The sequence below is a fragment of the Cydia pomonella genome, chromosome 28, assembly GCF_033807575.1.
Source record: "Cydia pomonella isolate Wapato2018A chromosome 28, ilCydPomo1, whole genome shotgun sequence".
Classification (NCBI taxonomy): Eukaryota; Metazoa; Arthropoda; class Insecta; order Lepidoptera; family Tortricidae; genus Cydia; species Cydia pomonella.
In genome coordinates this window covers 7,450,495-7,459,882 of record NC_084730.1, presented here as the reverse complement: position 1 = coordinate 7,459,882, position 9,388 = coordinate 7,450,495, and positions in this window count along the sequence as shown.

Sequence of the window (9,388 nt, the reverse complement as noted above, 5' to 3'; positions counted from 1 at the left end):
GATGCAAATTACCGATCGATGTCAAAAGCTAGGAGCGGATTAGTGCTTGGTTGGCTGCATTCAAGCTATTGAACACCTTCCAACATTAATCTTGCGAACTATTTCGATAGCAGCACGGTGTCTCGGTCGAAACGCCTGCTGTCGTCACGATAGTTTCGTCAGTCTTAAGTCCATTCAGTTATATTAGTAGTTCTTGTTATTAAACCGACTCTGATATTTACGTTGTTTTCGTCTGCGGAGCGTAACCCTCACTACAGTGGCGTCCAACTCGGGCTCGAACGAACCCAAATACGTGGTTACACGACTCGGAAGGAAAACAACATATCCTGTGAAAGCTCTCCAGAGGAAAAGTGAAAACAAGATGTCTGTCAATCTAACTCAGGAGCAGTTCCAGCAACTCTTGGCCAGCATAGGAAGTAGTCGGAAAGGCAGTATGACGTCATGCAAAGCTACTTATAACGGTCGAAAGGATAGAGAGACAGTGGAAGCTTTTCTCACGGCGGTGCAAGTTTTCAAGAAGCTTGAGAACATTAACGATAGCGACGCACTAGCTGGTCTACCTTTAATCCTGCGAGACGAGGCTGCAGTGTGGTGGCAAGGAACCAAAAACATTATCACCACATGGGCTACATTTGAAGATGCACTAAGAAACACGTTCGCTCCAAAGAAACCCGTATATGAAATTTATTTGGAAGCTTGCGGAACCAGGCAAGGTCCAGAAGTCTCTACGGACAATTTTGTTACAAAGAAGAGAATGCTGTTCTCCGAACTTCCCAGCGATGAAGTTCTTAATCAAAAGCAGCAGCTTAACATTACTTATGGGCTATTAAATCTTAAAATTAGGGAGAAAGTCCCTATAGAGAAAGTTAAGGATTTTGATGACCTTCTAAAGCAGGCACGCAGCGCTGAAGCCTTACTAAAAGAGAAAGCTCTGGGGGAAGGGAGGAAAGAAAGCAGCGATAAAACTGCAGAGGCGTCCAAATCAGACACTTCGGTCCCAACGCGTGCGAAGAAAGCGTCTCGATGTAATTTCTGCAAAAAGCTAGGTCATGTCATAGAAGAGTGTAGAAAGCGTAAAAAGACAATGGAAGCTGGCAATGGACAAACGGATACGGTCCTGCCAACATCAAGTGATGTGAAGTTCTCCTGTTATGGATGTGGTGCACCAGGGGTTTATCGCAGTAACTGCAAGATATGCTCTAACAAGCCCAGTGATACGCTTGAGAAGAAAGGCACATTAGGATTTTGTGCTATAAATATACAATTAGAGATGCGGTCTCGACCAATGGTGTTTCTCGAGGTCAATGGCGTCAAAGGTAAAGCCTATGTGGACACTGGAGCTAAGATTAGCGTTGCATCATTGGAACTATACGAGTTGTTAAAGGCACGTGGACAGATTTTCTACGAAGAAATGGCAACAGTGACCTTGGCAGATGGGCACCCAAGATTGCAAAGAGTACTAGTTTTCGAGGCTAATGTTGACCTTGGTGGGCGTCGCTTACACGCCCCTTTCATCGTACTACAACAGTCCCATGATAACCGGACGTTGCTAGGAATCGACCTTATGCAAAAGGCTGGCATCATTTTGAATATCGCACAATTCACGTGGAGCTACATAGACCAACCACAACAGGAGTTTGAGCTGTACCAAGAGAGGTTCATTATGTTTACACAACCAGACGCGACCGCTTCTAAAGTCCCAGTTGCTCCTAAAATAGTCGTTGCTCCCAAAACCGCAGTTGCTCCTAAAATCGTAGTTGCTCCTATTGATATGGAACGAGGGAAGAGACCGTTAAGGCAAGCAATTGCTGCTGGTGAAGCAGAGTCTACAAAGGCTGAAGGAGCCGCATTGCCTTCGAAAATTAACTGCTCTCAAGACAAATTTCTTTTCGACGGATATTCACCAAGAATGGAATACATGATGCGAGATGCCATCCAGAATATTGAGGAAGCCGAGTACAACTTATCTCCGCACGCGGCCACGCTCTTTGGTGATGTCGGCCTATGCGCCATAGATGTATCCACAACTATGGACGAAGTACAAGCAGCACAACTCGACGGTTTGCTGCAGAAGTTCAAAGACATATTCGAATCGAATGGCAATCCAGTGAATGACGTGGAACACATAATAGATACACAGAATCATCTACCCATATCTGTCCCTCCCTATAGACTGTCCGAACAAAGGAAACAAATTTTGAAAACTGAAATCGACAAGATGTTAGCGGACAAAGTGATCGTACCTTGTAAATCTCCGTGGGCCGCGCCAGTTGTAATGGTCCCGAAGCCAAATGGAGAAGTACGAGTCTGCGTAGATTACCGAAGGTTAAATTCCATTACAGTGCCGGACACATATCCAATCCCTCGCATCGACGACCTACTACATGAAGCAAAGTCCACGGCTTACATGTCAGCTTTAGATTTAAAGGCTGGGTATTGGCAAATACGCGTACGAGATTGTGACCAAGCAAAGACTGCTTTTATAACGCCTTTCGGAATTTACAAGTTCCTAAGAATGCCTTTCGGACTTCGGAATGCTCCGTCGACTTTTCAGAGGTTAATAGACAGATTCCGTGTTAGTCTAGGCCATATCAAGCTACTTGCATACTTAGACGACTTGATCATCTTCTCCACGACATTTGAACAGCATCTGTCTGATCTAAGAGATGTTTTCACCAAGATGAGGGAGTACAACTTCGTTGTCAACAAAGACAAGTGTCGCTTTGTTTGCACCAGCGTAAAATACTTGGGTCACCTGATTACCCCCGCAGGTCTGCAAGTTGATCCTGAGAAAGTGTCGGCTATTTTAAATCGACCTCCCCCGACCAACGTGAAACATCTGATGTCTTTCCTGCAGACCTGTTCCTGGTATCGGCGGTTCATAAGAAACTTCTCCAACATCGCCGAGCCACTCACGAAACTCACCAAAAAGAACGCTCTGTGGACGTGGGGTCCTGAACAAGAGAAAGCGTACAAAGAGTTGAAAAACCATCTCACTTCAACCCCAATACTTGGGCAAGCAGACTTTACCAAAGGTTATACTATCAAGACGGATGCGAGTAATTATGCACTGGGTGCGGTACTCGTACAAGGTGAAAAGGAAGAAGAACACCCAATTGAATACGCGAGTAGACTTCTAACATCGGCGGAACGAAACTACTCGACAACAGAGAAAGAAGCGCTCGCAGTCGTGTGGGCCATCAAGAAGTTCGCGGGTTATATTGAGGGTGCCCCTATTACAATTGTCACCGATCATCAGGCCTTACAGTGGCTGATGAAGTTGAAATCTCCGACTGGTAGACTCGCTCGATGGGCTCTACAGCTGCAGGCTCAAGATATCCTCGTTAAATACATCCCAGGACGAATCAATGTTGTAGCAGACACCTTATCGAGGCCACCATGCACGGAGGACACCCAAACTGAATGCGGCGTGTGTATGGTCACGGTCGACTTGCGACCACGCAGCCCTGCTGAAATAAGGTCTGAACAATTGAAGGATGAGAGACTGGCAAAAATAATTCAAGCATTGGAGGACACCCAAGGCAATGAAAACGCCATATATTGGAGTAGCAAGGGCTACTTGATGAACGACGGCCTTCTGTATCGTCACAAATTAGATTCCAATTCGGATGAGGCACAACTAGCTGTACCGGAACACGAATGGGCCAATGTGTTGGCCATCTATCATGATGATCCTAAAGCGGGACATTATGGTGCTGATAAGACGTTTCAGGCCATATCACGTAGATACTATTGGATTGGCATGCGGAAGTACATTGAGAGTTACGTTAAACTCTGCATCAAATGCCAACGATACAAGCCTTCTAACCATAAACCGGCTGGACTTCTACAGACTCATGCGCTAAGTCAGCGATTCGAAGTGATCTCGTTTGACCTCTTTGGGCCATTACCTCCATCGTCTGACAATAAAACCTGGATCTTCATCATCGAAGACATAAACTCTCGTTGGGTAGAACTCTTCGCCTTGGAAGATGCCACAGCGGAAAGATGTGCGATGATTCTAATAAACGAAGTCTTCCTTCGGTACGGGTTCCCTAGAAGGATGATCAGCGACAACGGGCCGCAGTTCGTCAGTGCCATAATGCAACAAGTTTCCTTCTGCTTAAAGATCAAGCATGCCTATACGCCAGTATATCACCCCGAGGCAAACCCCGTAGAAAGAAAGAATCGGGATCTAAAGACGCAATTAGCAATCATTATTGGACAAAACCATAGGGAGTGGCCAGAACACCTCCCAAGCATCAGGTTCGCCATGAACACCGCAGTCTGCAAATCGACGTCTCTCACTCCAGCCTACATAACTTTCGGGCGACAACTGAGAACGATTGATGACAACTACAATGACTTTCGGCAAATAGTACTCTCGGAAAACTTCATACCAGAGATAACGCCGAATTTGTTGCAACTAGTAGACACAATAGAGAAAACTAGAGAAGTGCAAGAGATAGAAGAAGAAAAGAGAAAACAACTGGCGGACCAATCCCGCCAGATTAGACCAGACTATATTGAAGGTAACATGGTTATGGTGTCGTTACACCCACTGAGTTCCGCCAACAAAGGCATCAGCGCCAAATTTGCCCCGAAGAGAGACGGCCCGTATACAATCACCAAACAGCACGGACCCTCTTCATATGCAGTCGCAGACCCATCAAACCCTGGTGTGTGCCTCGGAATCTACCATGCTTCAGCGCTGACACCGTACACTGGCCCAACCAATGAGTTACCTACTCCCGCCCAACCTTTGAGGAAACGAGGTCGACCACGTAAGGCACCCCAGCCAGATCGTCCCACCCGGGGTCGTGGCCGACCGAAGAAACAGTGAGTTACCCTCGTTGGGGCATCTCGGAACCAAATAGGGGGGAATGTAGTGCACCAATTTGTCAAGAGATGGCGCCACCTCCGAGATAGAACGCGCTAACGATGTGTCGACGTAGAAACATGACCTCCGAGATGCAAATTACCGATCGATGTCAAAAGCTAGGAGCGGATTAGTGCTTGGTTGGCTGCATTCAAGCTATTGAACACCTTCCAACATTAATCTTGCGAACTATTTCGATAGCAGCACGGTGTCTCGGTCGAAACGCCTGCTGTCGTCACGATAGTTTCGTCAGTCTTAAGTCCATTCAGTTATATTAGTAGTTCTTGTTATTAAACCGACTCTGATATTTACGTTGTTTTCGTCTGCGGAGCGTAACCCTCACTACAAGTGTACTTAATTTATTTCATATAAGTAGATATATAAAAAAATATATGTTAACCAATTTATGGTAAAAGCAAGGAAATATTATATAAGATTATAATAATGGGGTGTCGCAGGTTAATTTTCATAAAAATACGAGATAATTCGTTGGAAAATTAACCTTTTTTTGGGAAAGCACGATAAAATGTATATTGTGTCTTTGTGGTAAAGGAATCCTACTGGAAAGTTTGAAACGAAAGGATCGATCGAATGTCCATATCCTATTCTATTTAAAATCGACTTTAATGTTGACCACTATTGTTGTCCCGCTCTTTCACCATTTAAACGCAATGTGTGAGATTAGGACAAAATCTGTGTAACTTTTTAAAATGTTGCATAGCATTACTGTCAATAAATTAATTGACTGTCAAATGTCCTTTAGGTACATAGTTTAATTTACACTATACGCTTTATAAATTCTTTGTTTAAAACGAATTTTAATAAATTAATTATAAATATTGTTATCATTGATGTATATACAGTATAAAAAACAAATAAGTGTAACTATAAATAAGCATTCATTTTTATTTAGTAAAGAAATTGTGGATGAGATTAGAACAGTTACACGTGTATGTCAGTTTTTATATTTTGGCTGTAGTATCCTGAATAGATAGCTTATGAATTATTTAATTTAATAATTATTTATCTTGACACGGCAGCTATATAAACATATGTGTAAATACTTGTAGATAGTAGTCTAAGTCTGGCCAGCCAGACTGCATAGTATCAGGGAAAATATCATTATTTTTTACATTTCATCCTAATGAGTTCTAAGTGTACGAAAGAAGAGATATATTTCCTTAAAAAAATGTCTGACTAATAAAAGCAACTCGAAGATTCAATTGCGTAACATAGAGTACTTGCCCTACATGCATACTAAAAAACAGAATTTGAAATATTTCAAATTATCTTTGATACTAATTACATGCTGCGTAGTCACGCCTGCGTCACATTAATCAAGTAAAAATTTTACTGGTCAGACTTTTCTATATTTGGCTAGCCAGACTTACCTGTACTTTAAATATAACTGTCATTCGACCTCCATTTCCTAGGGTCTCGATTTTGTTGCCAGAGTGTAGAGTATATTATTAATTCAAATGTGTCTACACGATCTGATCAGAAAGTCAGAGCGTGTAGACTCATTTTAACAAATAGAACTTATCCTCGTTGAGATTGAAAATATTTTAACTGTCGTATAAGAAACTATAGGGTCACACTTAAAATTCTCAACTCACATTATTATAAATAGATTAAAGTCAATTAAGGAAAAACACGATAAATATAAAATATAAAGATAATTAGACCGTGTTGAGTTGACAAAATAATTCCAGATAGAAAATATGGTCGTGGAAAGTTTTAAATTTGTATTACATTCGAATGTGGAACCATAATCAAACACAGTGGCAACACTAATAACCATTATGCTCTATAACCAAGGCCCCCCGTTGACTGTTCTCAGTACAATTTGATACTCAAGCCGTAGCCACTTACGCGGTGGGTAAAGTGGCTGATAGACGGGCGAGTAAGTTCGCGAACTTATGGCTCGACGACTTTTTTCGCTTGTAAAGTACGCGTACTTAGGCTCACACACGAGCGAAAAAGGTCGTCGAGCTGTAAGTTCGCGAACTTACTCGCACGTCTATCCGGGACTTAAGCTATGTATGTGTGCATTTTAGGGATCTGGACTTGTCGATTTTAATCATATTATATACTGATAATCTCTACACAGCGCAACGGAATAGCGATTAATTGAAGCACTAAAACTTAACATCATAGAAATGCTAATGGATAATGTATGCTTTATGATATAATAGAATAACTTAATTATTGCGAAAACATATTTTAGTTGATTTTGGCCGTCCATGACAGCTGGCTTAGACTCTGTATTTAGGAATATTATATCTATGGTTAGATTCTTTTCAAGTTAATTTATTGGTGTTGCCAGTATTTGCCTGTGGATAAATTAAACCTTTTTGACAGGGACGGTAGGATAAAAAAATAAAATATATGCAGATCTAAATGTGATGCAAATTTAAAACCAAACCAGTTAAATAAAATATATGACTACTTCAAATGCAAAGCATTTTCACAAACGCTTATTAGTCTACATGCCTTGTTATGCCTTCCTTCTGACTTCTATCGACATAAAGCACCCGTCTCTTTTTTAAGTGTAAGTGCGACAAGGACAAACCCAGTAAATGTACACCAAAGTAGTTTTGGTACAAACTTGTTTTAAACTTTTATATGTATTGTGTGTGTGTGGGTGAAAAATTGTGCCGCGGTAGTGCTGAAAAATAAACGGTCTAGAGAATGTCAAACATCAACATCTAACATTTATTCAGCAAGGCCACAGGGGGCACTTTTACAAGCAATAATATTTATTTTTTTTACCTATATACGTCCTACTAATGGGCACAGGCCTCCTCTTATGCGCGAGAAGGCTTGAGCTATAGTCCCCACGCTAGCCCAATACGGATTGGGGACTTCACATACACCTTTGAATTTCTTCTCAGATGTATGCAGGGTTCCTTCACCGAAAAGCTAGTGGTAAATATCAAATGATATTTCGTACATAAGTTCCGAAAAACTCATTGGTACGAGCCAGGATTTGAACCCGCGACCTCCGGATTGAAAGTCGGACGTCATATCCATTCGGCCACCACCGCTTATCACAAGCAATAAAAGTAACCAAAAAATACAAATATGGAATCAGTGAAATACTTTATTAGAGATGTATACGGTCTCTAAATGTCGAATTACACAAAAAAACTATTATAAAAATATACAAAAACAAATACTAAAATTCTTTAGAGTTGTAAAAAGAGAAAAAAATCGATCATTAAATTATCCTTAGAGATGTAAAGGGTCCCCAAGACTTAATTTCTTATATACTTAAAGTATTATAATATTGCAATAAGTAAAAAAATTGCCACATCCTTATCACACACAGACAAGACGTTAAAGAAAAGGATGGGGGCTTTCATGTTTTGTAAATTTTAAAGTGTGTATTATGTTAACGGCACCAATCATGGGATATTTAAGAGAAAATTTGGAGTAGGGTAGACCGGGGACAATTGAAACAATTTGCCTTTAACCGCCTGTGATCGTTATATTTTGATGAGTAGAAAGATCGACGCTCAAAATATTTCAAGGTTAGTTATCTGGTTCCTAAATAAAATGTATTTGGATGGTCTATAATCCATAGTTTTTTGACAATAATGTAATAAAGAGAATGGGGCAGTATGGTTCAATTGACCTCACATAAGTGTCAATTGAAACACTATGTGAGGTCAATTGAAACACTCAAATATCTTCGGCACAATGAAAGTACTTATATCTGTTTTAATTTTTTTCATCACTACCTCGGCATACAATGAGCTCATCAAAAGTCCGCAAGCATAACATAAAAATTTCTCAATTTATGAGTATCTGAACATCTCGACTAAAAAACTTGAGAAAAAAAAAGAAAATACGACTTTTAGTTGTCTTTGTCGCTGCTACCTTTTAAATTTACCTTAACCAAAGTAGTTTCAATGCAATTATAAGATATAACGATATAGAATCGCAGAAAACAAGCATAATTATGTTTCATACAAAAGTGCTTGTTTCAACTATAACAATGTTTCAATCATAACCATTCCCACACACTCTGTGACAACGAGTGTTGCAGACATCGGGATGTAAAATGAAATAATAGACGCAATAAAATAATCAGTATAAATTGTTTTATTACGTAAACAAAAACATGGCGATATGCCTATCAAAAAAAAATCCTTAACTCTCTCTGATATAAATTTTAGCAGTGGCCGACCTGTTTAATCAGCCGGTTGGCAGCAGTCGGTTGTTGCTAAAATGGCAAACATGCTTTTTGAGGTTCTCTCCGTAACATGCTTCCGTTTTCGGGGCATCTAAAAAAAACAGTTAAATAAATGTATTGTACAGAAATAGGATGTAGTAGTATAGTATTATATTTTTAATTAGCATTATTTGCAATATTTTAGTTTAATTTAGATCGCGGAGCTTGTTGGATAAAAAAAAATTACGTAAGGTTTGTCACCGACTTTAAAAGGTGATTCAAATGTAATCTGTATCTACATGGACCCGTTCATTTATTTTTGATTTTATCTA